An 18,620-nucleotide genomic window follows, 5' to 3' on the forward strand; every position below is an offset into this window, starting at 1 on the left:
AAATATCGAAGGGAAGGGATATATTTTTTCTCTATAATGTTTTTTTTTTCTCTTGTTAGTTTTACATCCTTCATGTCTGAAGTTAGGCATTAGTGCTTAGTTTTCATCTCTATTCAGCCACATGTGCATATCTGTGATTGTGTAAGTTGGGATGAGACAAATAGATTGACAACGTTTCGAGTTAAGGACTGGGAAGATGGAGAGAAATTCTGAGAGAGGAAAAGATCCTGCATTTTGCAATGTCTGTTCTATTTACCTTTTGATCCATAATAAATCACTTCAAAACTTAGGGATTTATTACAAAGAGCTGCCAACTAGCTTGCTAACATATCTGGACTAGGTTCACAAGGAACAACTTGTCTCTACACAGACAGGTGAAATTACATTTTGGAAGGCATTATTTCTCTTCCTGTTGTCTCTAGCCTTTTCCCTATCTACTCTTCACCTCATATCATATGAAGAGCCCTCAAGATAGTTGGGCCACAGTAGCTTAGATCCCCTGGAGAACAAGGAACCTGCGAAGTCTTTCACCAGATAACCTGGGAAGTCACTTTGCATCTCCTCTGCTATGTCCAGCAGATTATGCAAGGTCAGCTCTGGTTCATGTGCAAGGGGTCCATGACAGAGTAAAAATGCCAGAATGAAGATTATCGAGGAATCATGTTCAAACTTATTACAGTGGAGTCTCAGAAGCCAGACTCTTGAGGTTCAAAGCTGGCTCTGGCCTTTTAGGACATAAGATTTTCTCTTGCTTAAGCTTTGTTTCCTTGTCAGCAAAATAATAATTATGTCTGCTTCATAGATTATTATGAGGATTAAAAGAAGTAGGAGATAGTGATTAGGTTTAATAAAGGTTTTCATTGCTATGATTTCACCTATATAGTAATTTACATGATAATATTAATTTGTGGAACTAAACATTTTTTTCACAGAAGGCCATTGAAGCATTTTTGTTTGTCCTCTATTCCCTGAAGAGAACTCATGTTGCCTTTATTTCCATTTCTGCCCTATCCATTTTTGCCCTCTCATACCTACTAACGTTAAATACTTATATGTGTTTCTACCATTAGATACATTAGGATGAGGTCACTTACTGAGCACAAATGCCAGGCTAGGACAGTACATCTTCTCCTTATGCTGTGTTTAAATAGGAAAGAGCCATTCATATGAACAGGAATTTCACACCTGTGTGCTGTCCACTGTAAAGGTGGATGTAAGCTTTCTACTTTTCTTAAGAGATGTACATTGTGGTTTGGACAGTTTTATCTGTAAAATCCACTATTTAGATCACAAACAATTATCAGTCCATTATATTGAATGATGCTTGTTACTCCACGGTAAGACAGCACTTTATACTTCATAGGTATAAATCTCACATACTTTTATTGAGAAAAATCATATCTCAGCTGAATTCACTCAGTCAGGATTATTCAGTGCTGTCACAACAAGCAAGTATTCCTTCACTGGACCAGCTCTAAAGACCAAGAAACTAAAACAAAGTGATTTTTGATGGAAGAATTTCACAGTAAAGGAGATGAATTTATAGTGCAAATTACTCATAGTAAGCAATATAAACACATACACTGAAGAAATCTCCTCCAAGCAAAAAAAGTGTCTGAAGATCAGAAGATATAAATGTAGTTATACTAACAAGAACTTGCTTTATCAGTGTCTTTCACTTAGGTTGTAGGCTCCTTCTGAAAATGAAGATTTAGGGAACCCTAACTCTCAATATCATACAATTTTGGAAAAATATTTCTCATTCACGCTTTTTAAAAATTTTGTAGCTCCAATGCCTAATTGTAAAGCATTTTAATATTTCATATTTACCTACAGACATATAATGCAACTCAAGAAAATAGAGACATGAAGATATTATCTTATACAATAAATTTCCATTTAATATTATTATGATTCTTTCCCTTTCCAGGAACTATATACTTGGTTTGGGATTAATACCAATTAACTATATTTAAGTATACACCTTTTTTCCTTGTAGCTGAGGTGCGGAAGGCCTTTCAAAGTTGTTAATGAAGTACCTGAGTCCCAGAGGCACCAAAACAGTAATAGTTTTTAAAATAACAAGCTCATGAATAATTCAAATCAATGGATCTTCTGCTGGTGGGATCATTTCCCTTAGCACTACACAATAAAATTTTTAGTGTGCTCTCTCTTAGAGGTAAGCAAACCAATGGGCTGGAACCAAATGTGAGCCACTGAACTTGTTACAAAGCTTTTATCGGGCTATACTGGAGTGAGAAGAAGAGACTGATTTTTTTGTTGTTTTTAAATTCTACAAGTCGATTTGGTTGGAATATATAGCAACATGGTCACAATTGTTTTAGAACAAAAAAAGCATTAAATTTGATAGTTGCAATTAATGATTAAAGTTTTCCTAACTCCTAAATGAAAATGATTGGTAGGTAATTCATGTTCTGAGATGCCAAATAATTGGATTTATGTGGAAAGTATGGACTATGGCCTTTATCATGCATGGTGATCCTCTTTCCATATACAAAGATTTCTGCTTGGAGCATTTGGACTTAGAGTTGTGTCACTTGATTGCCATTTGAATAAATATGAGCTCAACTTGCGTAGAAAATATGTATCTTTTCTCAAAGCATATGCTAGAAGTAGATTCCCTTTTGGCAGAGCAAGACTAGTTTCAAGACAGATTCTCTTTGACTTGCTAGAAACATCAGCATTTTCATTTGTTTTACGTTGGATGGCCCATTGAGATCACAGGCCCATGAAACATGCTGAAGCAAAGTTTTCAAGGAGGATGAGCATAATGTACGTTTTGGAACCTGGGAGCTGAGATCAGCTTGTGACATCTTTTCAACAGGACACTTAGAAGTATAATTCCAATAAAATATGTCTTTGACATCAAATGGATTACATTTCTATTTATGCATTTATAACAAAAAAGGATGGCTTGAGTCTCCACTCTTCTGATTTTTGGCAATGAACTCTTCTCAGAGTGTCCCCAAGCAGATATTTCTGAGAAGCCCACAAAGGATATCCATCTATGATAAAGCAGTCTGTCAGTGGGACAGAGTTTTGTTTGATTGTTCTTCTTTTGGTCTGGTTTCCACTGAATTAACTCAAGAAACAACTTGCTGGGTTTCATTGTGAGTAATCAAACATCTGCATCAAAATCAAGAATCATATCAACGTCTCAAAACGTTCTTGGGATATGTATTAGTCACCACACAGTAACAAATAAACTCTCTAAATCTCAATAACAACACAAGTGGTCTGTTTTCTCACAGAAGAAAAATTATGTGGTGTTCCTTGGTAGCTTTACATGTAAGTGTTTTCTGGAAGATGTAGTAATTTCCCATGTTGCGAGTCTAGTCTATTGTTTGAAACTAGTTGTCTTAGAGATTACTACAGAAGGACAGGAATCTTTATGGACAGGTCTTGAAGAAGTGGATTTGCAGCATACTGGCCATGTTCCTTTGCCCAGACTTATTTTCATGGTCCCCACCTAACTACAACAATGCCATGGATATGTAGCTTTCCATGTATCCAGGAAGAGCAGAATGAAACATTATGAGTCTAATACAGAACACAGGATTCACCTCAGGGAACTAGTGCTTTCTGAGTTCTGGGCAGAAATGACTTTGCTGGACATGATAATAGACATTATTTTGATCATGGATCCTTTGAATGCATCCCAGATTTTAAAAGACCAACAAAATTGTTAAGATAGCCCATCATGTCTGCTACTAATGTCTGCCTGTTTATTAGCAGACTTCACACATATTAATTTTTTTAAAACACTCTCATTCTGGTTGGCTGCAGCCTACTTTTATCTAGCTTAGCATATAAACTCCTTCTTCCTGTCTTAAGGCATGGTGTTTTTTTTTTTTTTTTTTTTTTTTTTCTCTTGCTAATCACCCAAGACATTCTTCTGTCTGTAAGGCCCAGGGAATTGCACTTTGTGTATCTCTGGTTCTATCTTCCTTTTTTTTGTCTCACTATAACCTCTGTCTTTCACAGCTGATTCTCACCAAAACTAGCTTTTCCTGAGACAAATGAGGAGGATGTCATATCCCTTACTCATCAGCAAAGATTTTGGCTAAATTTTTCCCTTCAGAATCATGAAACATTCAGAACATTCTTACCTAAGCATCTCACCATTGTTTCTTGTATTATCATTTCTGACATATTTTTAAGATGTGAAAACTCAAATCTAACCCAGGAGTCCTGCTTGGAGTAGTATATCATAATTGTTTCTTCATTCACCACTGTTCTGCTCCTAGATTTAACATTTATGTATTCAAGCTCTTTATTCCTGCCCTAGTTGTAAAGAACAAATTTCTTTTTATGTTAAACTATTCAAAGAATAGTTCCAAGGTTAAAATATAAGGAGAATGAATAGTGAAGTTGCTTATACTAACATCACTTAACCTCCAATTTTCTCAATAAAAATATTCTGAAACACTGATTTTAATCTCTCTTCAGTCTCTTCAGAAGGATGGAGGCGTATAGGGGCTCTGCTGAAATCCCGTAAGTACAGAGAAATCTGTCTGGTAGGGTTGCTTCAGCAACACTAGAGCGACAGTGGATTAAAAAGTAAGGATGCATTTTCTTTTCTTATTCCTTCCTCCTTCTTCCTTTCTTTTCTGGTGTTATTATTTTCAAATAATAAATCTGAGTGTAGGTATTTTCTGGCAGTAATTCTAGTCCTTAATAATGCAAAGTTCAGTATTGCTAGCATTTCCTTGTTCTTTTCCTTACCTTCTTCAGTCATGGTTGTGGAGGTCATTTGATGTGGTATAGTAAACTACACTGACTACAGAAGCAGGTATGAAAATCTATGAGGTCAGACATCATAAAAAATAACTATATGAAACTATCATTCTTTTTCATTATTAGCTTTTGCTTTGCAAAATCATGCCTGGTTCATGTATTGTTTTTTAATTAAAGTACTGTTTATTGTTGTTTTAAAACACACTAGATATGGTGTCCATGCCTGTAATTCTAGCACTCTGAGGTTGAATCAGCACAATGGCAAATTTGAGGCAACTGAGGCACTTTGCCATTTAATGAGACTCGGTCTCCAAACAAAATCAAATGTCAGGGGCTGTAGCTCAGTGTTAAGGGCCTGAGTTTTAGCTCAAGAACCAGAGAGAGAGAGAGAGAGAGAGAGAGAAGGAAAAGAGGAGAGACAGACAGAGACAAGGACAGGAACAGAGTGACAGGAGAGGAAGAGGAAGATGGGAGAGGGGAGGGAAGGAGCTGGGGATCGGACAGATGGAGAGGGGGAGAGACAGAGACTCCTTTGGAGATTGTGCAATGACATTTAAATGTAGTAAAGGAATTCTGAGAGCAGAACATTTCAGGGACACTACTTTTAAAAATAAGGCTCTCAATTTATTGTTTATCATATGTATCACATCTGCTCTGTTCACTTCATCATGTACCTATTGTTTAGTTTCTTTTTAGTTATGAAAGTTTTACAGTGTTTATGGAGTCAAGTCCATCAGTTTAGTCCTCATATGTCTTTCATTTGTCTTGCTATTCTTGTATTTATACTTTTTCCACTTAACATTAACTAATGTTAATATTTTAGTGCTTAGACATTTGGTTTTTATATAATATAAATTATGGAAATTACTTTCTCCAAATAGAAAGCTAACACTCCCAAGATTTTGCATTAAATAAGTTATCCTTGTTACTTATCTCAGTTAATGAATTTCATTGTATATTTGGTATTTTAAGAACGTGTAATTTTTCCACTAGTCCTTGGATAGTTCTATGGTACAACCAGACTTCTCTCATTACAGTGTCTTTATAATGTGATACTTGCTATAAAAAGCCCTTTTTTTCTTTCAAGAGTATATATTATTTTCATCCATTTATTTTTTCAGATAAAATTTCAGGTAATTCTCTTAGGTTACAAAACTTTACAGAAGCATGCTTATGGGAATTAGTCTGTATTTTATGTGTCCAATAAAATTTTATATATTGTTTCTTACAGGTTTTGTACTTTTTTCCAGATTTTCTCTTATGATTTTATTATATTCTTCAAAACTTTATAGGGATATTTAGTTAGCTATTTAAATTTCCCCTTTGTCAGAATCCCTAGCCACCCTATTTTAAGTGTTCACATGGATTCCATTCCTAGTTTTACGAACTTTTTGATTACTCCCTTTTAGGGGCTTCCATTTTTTCTGTCCATCCTTAATATAATGCTAATGCTTTATAGCTATTTGAAACCATCTTTTTACACACTTTCATCTTGCTTTAGAAAACTGAAAGTAACTCATTGATTTTCTCGAGACAGGTTTTCAACAGTTCTTCCAAAATGAAGTGCTGTGCTCTGTGTTCCAAATTATCCTTATTTCTGGCCTTTGTCAATTTCCTTTTATCTTTTTCTTCCAGTATCCTGTTCCTATTGAGGGTGTTCTCTTTTTTGTTACTCTTAGAATGTCTTAAATTAAGTTTGGATTGCTTTAAAGGAAACTGAACCACTATATTGACTTTGTATTCCTAGAGTCACGGTAAAGTGAATGTATCAAAACTTTTCAAGATTGTAAAAATTATTTTCTTAGTATTCAAGCATGAAGAACAATTGTCTGGCTTATATTACTGAAGTAATCCAGGAGAATATATAAATTTAGATATTTTATTAAAATTTTCTGTTACTATTTGAACATTTTAATTTGTGAGATAAATTCTTTTGTCAGTGGAACAAAGATATAAATATGATTAAAGGCCATGTTTGTATTATAATGTTCAACTATGCAAAATGAGATCTTTCATTGATTTTGTACTTAACTAGATAAATTAATAATCCATGATACAAAAGTATGTTCATTGATAAAGGGTAATATTAAGAGCAAATAAGTTGGATTTTACAAATTTGAGGGAAATTTAAAAAATAAAATAACTTTTAAAAATGGAGTAATATCTATATAGAAGGGTTAACTCGAGGCTTTTATAGGTTAATGGACCATACTTGAGACCATAATCATAAGTAAAGTAAATCAAACTCATTTTTAAACATTGTATTGTCTCCCTCATATAAAAGACTGAAAGAGTAAGTAAGATAAAAAATGTACAATAGCTGCTGTGAAAGTGAAAGAGGAAGAAACTGCTCCACAAGAAAGTACAACTGGGATGAGGGAAAGGACAAAAGAAAGAAGGGAGATGATTATATGTAGATGGATAAGTATACTAATTTCCATTAGTTCATTGAAAAGAATGGTTTGTGCTTTCATTGTCTGCTCATTTTTTCATGCCTATATCTTATAATCTTAGCAATTATTTTGAAGATAACTACACAGTATATTAACCTCTGTTAATCTCCTATTATTTTGTTTTGAAGTTTTGTTTCATTGTGTTCTTTTAAATTTTAAAATAAAAAGATAGTTTTTAAAAATAGCTATATGGATGCAAAACATCAGGTGGGAATCAGGAGTTGAGTTTGAAAAACATCCAAATGATGCCATTCAGTATAGTTGATAAAAATAATAAAGAATAGTAAATTTTATTTGGAATTTCCTACTTTTAAAAGTAGGAGTATATATCATACTTTCTAGATTTCCATCAGACAAGTCATTTTTAAAATTAGAGTTTAAAGAACTACAAAATTTTAAAATTCAATCATTTTCTGAATGAGATTGAAAATTATATAAAAATATACACAAGTAGAGTGAGGCATTTATCACTCTCAGAAACATCAGAGGTTCCCGAGCTTCATGTTTTTTTTTAAACTTTTTATTGGTACCAGGGATTGAACTCAAAAGTGCCTGCTTGCAAAGCAGATGCTTATGCCACTGAGCTAAATCCCCAGCCCCTAGTTCCTGAGTTTCAGATACATTACATTCTTGATGATAGGTTGTTCAAATTTCAAAATTTAAGAAAACTCAGAGGTCTGTTCATTACAGAAAAATTGATCACAATTATATGTAAAATTTATATTTCATTATACAATTTTCCCAAAATAATTGACTAATGTTCTACTGTTATTATTTATTTAAACAATTAAATTAATACTTAATGAGAAACAAAACTCGTAGCCAATTAAACAGCAAAGTAGTACATGTACTACATTTTCCAGCAATTAATTGATAACTTGCTTACTATGAGCTATCTAGCAATTAACCAGGGAAACATTCCTAGGAAATAGAAAAGCATTAATGCAAGTAAGTTTTGGATTTATTGTTTTCAAATTCATTTACCATATTATCTAATCTGGCATATGCAGAAAGCCCTTTAGAAAAATTAATATTAAAAAATACCTCTGAAGCCTTCTGGTTTTGAGAATCCTAATTATTTTGGCAACATAAATTGCTAAGGCAAGGAATTTCTGAAGACAATTCTTAGTCACCACAACATCTGAATGAAAACAAGAGAACAGAAGAATTTTCTGGATGCTACAGTATATATTGTAGACTGACCATTCCCAGGATGTTGACTTTGGGGACTGTTAATAGGCTAATGCTTATGTGTTACATGATATCTAAATAATACCCTCTCCATCAACAAATCATATTATGACCATGAGATGCATTAACTTTGACTTCTCTCTATATCAGTTTTTAAAAATTCATTTATAATTTTTAACTTGGCCCTTTAACAGTTATTTATTCAAAATTTAGTGCATTCACACTGAGCTACATATTATATTTTGTATTGTATCTCTGAAGACTTTTGAAGTAGGATTTATATTTCTAATAATTTTTATTTTAAAGATAGTTAAATCCAACAAAACAAGACAGAACAAAACCAACCAAAACAAAGCAGCAAAATTAATACAGAACTTCAAAGCAGGATACTAGGAAAACACAATAACTTTATCTTCACAATAGTTATTCATTCCACCAGGTATAGCAAAATCTAACCAAAAACAAAACCAATCAAGGCAGAATATTGAATAAAGCAAAGCAATCAGAACAATGCAAATCAGTGAGAACGATTTTGGACTTCAAAGATGAGACAGAAGGAAATCTCCCATACTTGCTATATTGCATACTGTCATCCTCCCAAGAGATGTTCAGATCACGGTCCCAGGCCTGCATAATCAATCAAGCAATACATGCATTTAGCTGCTTTATGTACCTTAGTTGCTATCAACTCAGCCTGTCCTCCAAACCAGCAGGTTGCTTGCTTCCAGGGTGGGGGAGCAGTGTTTGATTCTCAGCCTGCATGCTGATGGAAGGTGCTATCTGACTTTTCTCTTCCTGGAACCCATGCAGCCTGCACAGCTTACCATAAGGGCTGGCTAGTTGACTTCTTGTTGTCAGTCCAGCATGGCCAATTCTCCCGAAGCATGAACTTTTCTCTTCCTGTAAGATGTGTGGTTTGCCTGTATTTCCAGTTCTTATGAATGAGATTCATGATCTTCAGGTACGAACTCTAACAGCCAGTTGTCTAGAAGTTTAATCACATAATGTAACATTTGACAATTCGGGAAAAATGTCACTAGTATCATGTAGTTAAATAATTAGGTCAGGTATTTTCAATCTCAATGATAATGATATTTGAAGTAGGATAATTATTTTTTATAGAGGTCCCTATTGTACATTGTAGGATACTGTATTTAGCTAAATCTCTGGTTTGTATTGTGAGATGCCAATAGCAGTCTCCAGGTTAACACTGAAAAATGTCTCCAAAAGTTCCCAGATATTCCTCTGAAGCAAAACCACCCACACTTGCCTCTGTATTCTGCCGATCTGCGTCTTCTGTGTTTACAGGCAAACACTCGCAGAGCAATAACTAAGAATGATTTTCTTTTAATGGTACTGTATGCACTTACATAATTGATTCTGATCATGCTTAAGTCATCCTGTGGAAGAACAAGGACATCCTCCTATGGTTTGAAAATCAAAGGGATATGCAATGAGAAAATCATCAACATGAGGCATGCTTTCTAAGAGACAAAGTATTTGACAAAGAAGTTGATAGATTTCTAAACTTTTTGTTCATTTTTAGAGGTAAATTGAATGCATTTTTCTGAGTGATGTGGCATTAATCACCAGAAAAATGTTCTTATGTACAGCAGACGTCCTTACCCTAAGCTTTTGGAACACAGTCTCAAGTGTGCTACAGGAATATGTGTCTTGTGTTGACTCATAGTTTGTCTGTTTATGATGTTGTCTTCATTGGGGCTGATAGTAGAGAAAAATTACATGAGTTTTATTAAGGCTCAAACCCTACCCATCTATCCCTATAGAACAGTCACATAATAAGATAATTTTTCTCAGTAACACCATTACCCTCAGTCTGTGTGAAATTATTACCTCCATCTACAGAAAACCAATGGACCATTTTCACTATTTATTCCACTCAAGTTGTCAAACTAAAACAGTGAAAATGCCAATAATTTACAACCAGGCCTTAACACACTTCTATCATTTCATAGATGGAAACCTAAACACATAAAGACAACTTTCATCAATAGAAGAAAAATAACTGTCCAGGCTAAGGCAGACCAAAATCTATGTGCACAAGTCTCACCAAAAGTACTTCACATTTAATTTTTCACTCAATATATTTTCCATCCCTTTCCTGCTGTTAAGACTTGACAGTGATCTTTCATTTTTATATATTGAAGAGTCTAGAACTGATTTTGGCACTGAGAAAGCACAAGAAATAAACTATTAGTTAACTGTATGAATCAGGTAACAGTTAATTCTGCTTTATCAGATGAAGTTAAAGCAGTAATGAGACTCCTTTATAATAAAACAAGAATCAGCAGAAAATGTTGTCACATTAAGGAGACATTCTTATCCTGAACTTTTAGTCTCAGGTGTTCAGTAGGAAAACCGGTTGATTCATTTGTTATTGTTTTCAGTCTAAACAATAAGTAAAAGAAATAGACATTTACAAAATAAATATCAGCTGTATATAATTTTATGAACTATAAAATGTTTGGGAAAGCAACTCAAGGGGGCCCAGTGATTCAGCTCAATGGCAAAAGCACCTGACTGGCAAGTACAAGGTCATGAGTTTGATCCTCAATACTGGGAAAAAATAATAAATAAATAAATAAAAGCAACTCAGGTAAGACAGAAATCAGAAATGGCTGTATAACACAATTTTTAATGAGATATTTCAAAAATCTTTTAAAATATTTAAATGTAACATTTTTGTTGAAGATTTGGAAAATATTAAAATAGTTATTACTATTAAATTCTACTCATTCCATTTGCCAGATATATTCATTTAATATTTTGACGTATTTTACATTGTACTTGTCATCATCAGTTCACATATTCCAATAAATATATCTGGTTTTTTAATTTAACAATATATTGTGGATATTTCCAATGACATTAAATGTTCCAACAAACTTTCAAGGCTTGTGCAAAATTTCTCTATAATGTCTGTACTCAAGATTGGCATAATTATATATTTATTACTTAGTATTTGTGATATTTGAGTATTCCCCAACTTGGAAAATATATGCTGATGAGATTTATACAGTTTTATGTGTTTTGAGCTTTAATTATTGGAAGCTAAGTCTATTTTAAGCATTTCTACTGTATCTCTTTTGCTGTTGTGGCTTGAATTTTACTCCCTCCTCATTTCCATGCTGAAGTACTAAATTCTAGGACCTCAGAAAGTAACCTTATGGAATCTAGGTCATTGATCATATAAGTGAAAAAGAGGTAGCACCAGAGTAGGCGGGACTCAAATTCAGTATGATTGCTTTTTTATCAAATGAGGAAATCTGGATATAGAGACACATGTGGAGAGAAGATGTGAAGAGACATAGGGAGAAGTTGGCCATCCCTGAGGCAAGGAGAAAAATCTGGACAAGATCTTTCCCTGGATCTTCAGAGCAGACCAACTGACTGACTCACTGATTTCAGACTTACAGCTGTGAGGAGTTAAGGCATTAAGTTTCTGGTGCTTAAAGCCAGTGTTTTGTGGTACTTCATTATGGCAGTTACAGTGAATGAATATACCAATTAACAATGCACAAAGTTTTCCCCATCCCACTACTCCCTCTCCTTGTTTTGTCAAGATTCTTAAATATTTAATGTCTTCTATTTCTGGAGAAGAATATATACTTGAAGTGTATCTCTATTTTTCTTTTTCAGGCCTCTGGTTTTTGTAGTGGACATTTTCTTACTTTACAACTTTTATAGTCAGGAAGCAATGAAAAATAATACTTGTAATACAACAACCAATATTGAATGATTTCTGTGTTCAGACTTTATGCTATGTTGAACTCATCAGGCTAATTATCTCCTTCATTGTTGTGTTAATGAACTTATGGAAATGAAGTGCCATCTTCATCATTCATTTTCTTGTTTTGTTTTGTCGTATAAACTGTCTTGTGCATTTGATGCATGCATGATATGCTGTCAGCTTTGTTAGTCTGAAAAAAATGTTTGTAGAGTTGTAAATAACTGGGCTTGTCCTACAGAAAAGCAGATCAGAATTATTACAGGGTAGCATCTACATTCAGGAGTTGCAATTTTCATGTAGTCGAGTTCCAGTTCAATTGGAATTTCACCATGAATGTACTGGAATTTCCATAGTATTTTATTTCACTGCATGCTGTCATTTAATGGTAGATGTCATGATTAAATTTGATTGCCGTTGTGGCAGTGATAGAAGGTGGCATCTTAAGTAGAGATTAGGTTGTTCAGAGAATTTTCATGCATCAGAGCTAGTTATTGGAAGAACAGGTTGTTTTAAAGGTAGGTTCTTTTTGTGTCTTTTCTTTAGTCATGTACCTGGCTCTCCTTTTTAGGTATTTTTGTCATGATATGATGTAGTGGGAAACCTTTTTCAGATGTAGCCACTGCAGAAATATAAGCTAAATAAACTTTTTATAACTTACCCAGTCTCAGGTATTTTGTTACAGGCACAGAAATAGACTAAGAAAAGGAAAAATCTTCCTACTCTCCTTAAGGCAGGAGGAGAACCGCAGTTAAAAATGGATTTTTAGATGCTGAGGAAGTCAAACAGAATGTGAGTCTTCCTGAGTGATGGTAACAAGCAAGGGGAATTATGATAGAGGCAAAGGGGAGATTCAGTTGCTGGAGGCTGCAGAGAAAAGACTGGCTAGGGCCAGGCCTGCAAGGAGAGGGGCACAGAGAAAGTGGCTCTAAGGTAGTGCAATAAAACTAGGGGATACTGAATAGGTCAAGAATGACCTGAAGGACGGGACTAGCAGCCCAGGTTTGGAGTCAGGGGAAGGCACAGTTTGTGGGGTTAAAAGGTGGGCTTATGTCAAGGAGCTGTGAAGAAAATAAGAGACTGGGCTGACAGCTGCTCTGACTTTTTGTCATTTAGGTTTCAGTTGCTGGCTAATGCAGAGCTGCTTGGGGGAAGCAGCTGTCAAAGCCTGATGTTAGCAAACTTCCCACATAAGCACTATGCAACAGAACAATGGCGGGGTGTACAGGAAAAAAATTAATTTTGGTGGTTTTTTCTCTGAATTCTGTAAGGGACCTCCTAAGAATTGTGTGATTTCGTATTTACAAGAATTAAAAGCTGGAAGGAGACTAGTGAATCTCAGTATTTTAACAGATTTTTTCAAAGATATGACATGACAAATTGCCAGTCTAGTCTACTGAGTCCACTGCTGCAAGCCCCTTCCCACAATTTATTCAAGGAAAGATGCTGAGATGCATGTCTGTCTGACCCTACTTGATAGTCTCTGTTAGGTGTGATAAAATGTCTGTTTATACATAAAGGTAAAGATGAAATTCAGTGAAACTTCAAATGATATTGAAAAATATAATCCTTTGTGTGTTTCTTCTGAAACTTTATTAATTATATTCAGAACTGCCTAGTGGTTGACAACTATGTGTTTAGATTTCTCTAGTTTGATGTTCACTCATTTTGTATTCTGGTAGCATGCTTTCCCTTACTCCTGCCACTGTGGGTTTCCTATTCAGTCTCCACTAGTACCCAATTAAAGACTAAGCATTTGCAAAACATTGTCAGACTTCCCTGTCTATTAGATATTTGTTTTGTATTCCTTCATGCAGCAAGAGTTTTCTGTTAACCCATGTACCTAGGGAAAGTAATTTTATGAACACTTCTACCCATATCTGATCATTTATCTATAATATATTTCAGTTTAAAAGAAAGACTGTCCTGAGTAAAAGAAACCAAAACACAATACAACAAAATAATACAAATCTGTATCGAGTGCTCTTTGTGTGTCAGGTACTGAGTGCGGGTGCAGGAGTATGATGATGAGCAGTGTCTTTGCCAGTGTGGGCCCTGCAGTCTGGTGATAATAGCTGTAAACTCGGAGACCCCAGGATTCTTGTTGGCTAAAACTACACTCCAGAGCAGGGCTTCCACAGCCAGTGAAGCTTTATAAACAGGTCTCTGGGGAAACACTCCAATTGCTAGCAGAAATGATATCACTGAAAAATCAAAAGTCTGAGTCTGGATTTTCCCTGTTGGTGGTTTGCATTTCCAGTATGATCTGGCATCTTGCATGTAATTGAATGCATCTTACTGAATTTCCTGTCATCCTGTAGTCAGAGAATAGGTTCCTAACAACTGGCTTCTTTTCAAGTCAGAAAGAGAATGTATGCAGAATGTATGTATTTTCCCTAAGACAGCATGCCAAAGCAAGGTTGCAGTTCATGAATTCCACCTCTGTTTAACACTTAATAATACTATTGCCTCCACAGGAAAATATTTGTGGCCTTACACAGCAGGCATGACAGTGGACTGCAGTGTCCTCTAATTTTGGCTGAAATTTCTGAGAGACTGTGTTTATTTAACTGTTTACCTCTTTATATCTATAGATCTGGCTCTTAGCTAGGGACTCCAAGGTGCGTTACTCTCCTTGCCATCAGCCGTCCTGGGCTGCACAATCCCTGTATCAAGCTCAAGAGATTAGTCTTTCCTTTTTACCCTATCCCTCCCTTCTGTGTGCTGAACATTGGGGACACAAAGATGAAAAACAGCTGTTTGCTATTTAATGGAAGGACCTAGGAAAATGCACCACTCTGGTGAAACACAAAAATCCAAGAAATTATAAATAAGGACAAAACCAAAGAGCTGGGAATAGGACTTTGAACTAGAATAGAGTTTGGTGAGGGTTGAGGTCTTGAGATGTACATATCTGATAATAAAGTAGCTTTGTATATTTACCATAAAGCCATGTTCACACAGGATACATAATATATTTTCTTCAGGAAACTTCTCAAGGAAGTGATACTTCATCTTATGAAATCAGATAATGAAGACGGGAGAAATTTCAGGCCAAAGAAACAGCATAAACATGATCAAGCAGAAGCAAACACAGATGATGCAATATAACTCCAGGTTATTATTTCGTATGAGGATAAAAATATGTAGAACAATTTTTGAGAAATAAAGGATCAATAAGGACTTTGCATGTAAGATTTCACAAAGGATCTGAATATCAAAATGATTTCACAAATCAGTGATCTTACTTAATGTCAAGATTAACTAATAAAAATACAATGAATCATGTACAAAAGTTAGAAGTCCAAGACCATCAGTGTAGGTCACTAGTCCTTTATTGCTGAGACAAGTATGTATTCTGAGATCAATTTAGGGAGTCTTTAGTCATGCAAAAGTCATGAAATGTCTCGGTAATTGCCAAAGAGGGCTATGCCATTTAATATGGACAAACATGCTAGTGTCTTGCCACAGTATCAGACTTTATTGAATATTCACACATGCACAAGCTTTATTATTTTCATTGCTTTACTTTGCTAAATACTGCTGATTTCATTAAGGGTTGTGACCATGGCAATTCCAAGTTCTTTGTTCCATTGAAATGTTAATTGGTAACATCTAGCACTTAACTATCTTAACGCTTAAATCATATATCACATAGCAAACAATAATGCTTAGGTTACAGGAAAGTCTAAAGATGCCATAAGATTTTAAAAGGCAATATAAGGAGTTAAAGTACATATTCACTATCTAAAAGACAGAGTAACTCAGAACAGCTTGCAGCTGAAACTACTAATCTGCAATGCTCTTAAATAGCTCAGAAAGCATCAGAATGACTTAGAATTCAGAGTAAAACTCACATACCTGCACCCTGCCCATGACCTATTGTGTTCATCTCTAAAGCTCAGAGAAGCAATTAGCATTTTATTTATTTGAGGGGGGCAAACTGCATTGTAAGGATGCTCATAAGCTGATTTTTATGTTAGCCACTGTTTGAGAATTCATCAGTAAATGATGGAGACATTTGAAGTGAATTCCAGTGTTTGAACTAGGGAGAATTCTGAGATTGCCAGTAATTTACAAAATGGATCAAATATATCTAGTTCTGGAAACAGAAATCAATCTTAAAAGGAAGAAATAAATGTTCAGGACATGAGATTGCTTGAAGTTGTTGCACTCAAAATGGTACATTATTTCTCATTCTAGTAAGAGGTCTGAGAATGCCAAAGAATCTTAACTTTCCAGGGCAAATATGTATCCCTTTCATATCTAACATTCAATCATTAGTTATTGTGACAAATTAAAATGTGATACAGTGAATACTATCTTTTTGTCTCAATAGAAATGGAATTGTACTTGAAACATTTAAAGCTGAAATTTAGTATTCTAGAGCAGAACATCCAGAAGCAGACACCTCCCTCCTTCTTGACCCTGTCTTCAGCCCACCTGCCTTCACCTCCTCCTGCACTATGTCTATTGTGGCTGACCCACAAGTCCTACAAGATGTCCACCTCTGGCATTCAGCAGCTCTCATATACCAGCAGGCCTATTTCCTGCATGAGCTCCTCTGGCTTCTCCTGAGTGGGCAACAAAAGAAGCTTCTGGGTGGTTATAGTATGGATGGTGGTATGGGGAGCATCACAACTGTCCAGATATCAGAATCTGATGACACCCATGAATCTGGAGGTGGACACCCACATGGGGGCTGTGCACATACAGGGGAAGGGGCAGATCATACCTCAAAAGTAAGTTCACCTCCTTTGTCAATGAAGTGTAGTTGCTAGAGCAAGATGCTACAGATCAAGCAGAGCCTCCTGCAGCAGCAGATGTCCCAGAGCAACATGGGCACACATTCAAAAGCTACGTCAGTGGAAGTTGGTCCCAGGAGATGTTGAAGGTGGAGGTGAAGCTTGGCAACATGCATGGGCTGGTGGAGGAATTGAAGAATAAGTACGAGAGTAAGATTAACAAGCATACAGAAATGGAGAATGACTTTGTCCTTATCAAGAGAGAAGGATGTGGTTGAAGTCAACCTGAACAAAGTGTTGCTCACATTTCACCTGGATGACGTCAGTTGACTCAGGCAGCTATGTGAAAAGATCAGTGAGCTTCAGTCTCAGGTCTCCACTCATCCATGGTACTGTCCATGGACAACAGCTGCTCGCTGGACCCAGATGGTATCATTGCTGAGATCAAGATCCAGTCTGAGATTGCCGAATGCACCTGGGCTGATGGTGAGATTAAGTGCCAGATCAAGCATAAGGAGCTGCAGAGCCTAGCTGGGAAGCATGGGGTTGACTTCTGCATGCAGTCAGAGATCTCTAAGATGAACCACACTATGAGATGTTGAGACTCTCAAAGGTTGCAGTGCATCCCTGGAGGCTGCCATCACTGATGTTGAGCAGCATGGGGAGCTGGCCATTAGTGACAGCAATGCCAAGCTGACCCAACTAGAGGCTGCCCTACAGAAGGTCAAGGAGGATGAGGTACAGCGGCTGTGTGAGGACCAGGAGCTAACATTGAGATCATCACCTACCACATGCTGCTGGAAGGCAAGAACTGGCTGGAGGGAGAAGATGAATATCCTCAGGAAGACCACCATTGGGGGTGCAAGCTCACCCTGCAGGGGCCTCCAAAGCCCCAGCTTTACCGTGCATCATGGTGCATATGACATAATTTCATTTTTCTGTAATGCTGAATAGTATTCTACTGTATATACACAGCATAGTTTTGTTATTCATTCATCCATTGATAAGATCTTGGCTCTTTCCAGAATCAGTATTGTGAATTGCACCATGATAAACATGACTGTGCCTGTATCCTATTGTATGATGCCTTTTATCCTTTGAGGAATATACACAGCTAGGTCCAATGGTATTTCTCCTTTTATATTTTGAGGACTCCTGACAATTTCTTTTTAATAGTTTTACTAATTTACCACTTCACCAACAATTTAGGAAGTTTTCTTCTTCCTTTTATTTTTGTGGGCATCCATTTTTGTTTATTTGTTTTTGCAGTTTTAATCATAACTATTCTGACTGGAGTAACAATCACAAAGTTATTTTCATTTGCATGTCTTTAATGCCTAAAGATATTGAACATTTTTAATGTGTTTATGGGACATTTGTACTACTATTTTGAAAAATGTCTATTCAGCCCATTTAGCCCGTTTCCAACTGAGTCATTTTTTGAGATAAATGTTTTGAAATATTTATATATTCAACATATGAACGTATCAGAGAAGTAGAAAGTAAATTCTTCTATTCTGTCGGTTGTCTCTTTTAATTGTTTTCTTTGATGCGTAGAAGCTTTTTAATTGATGTAATCCCATATATTTAGTCTTGATATTATTTCCTATGGCATTAGAGTTCTATAATAAATCTGTTCCTGTGTCTATGGCTTCAAATGTCTCACCTGGGTTGTCATCCAACAGTTACAAAGTTTCTGTTTTATATCTAGACCTTTGACATATT

At 35.6% G+C, this 18,620-nt stretch overlaps 1 pseudogene; it reads left to right on the forward strand.

Moving 5' to 3' along the window:
* Nucleotides 1-4,483: 4,483 nt before the first annotated feature.
* LOC100714412 (keratin, type II cytoskeletal 8-like) lies at nt 4,484-17,849 on the forward strand (annotated as a pseudogene).
* The last annotated feature ends 771 nt before the right edge of the window (nt 17,850-18,620 follow it).

This window comes from Cavia porcellus, unplaced genomic scaffold (genome assembly GCF_034190915.1).
Source record: "Cavia porcellus strain 051 isolate PalLab524CR breed Dunkin Hartley unplaced genomic scaffold, mCavPor4.1 scaffold_13, whole genome shotgun sequence".
Classification (NCBI taxonomy): domain Eukaryota; kingdom Metazoa; phylum Chordata; class Mammalia; order Rodentia; family Caviidae; genus Cavia; species Cavia porcellus.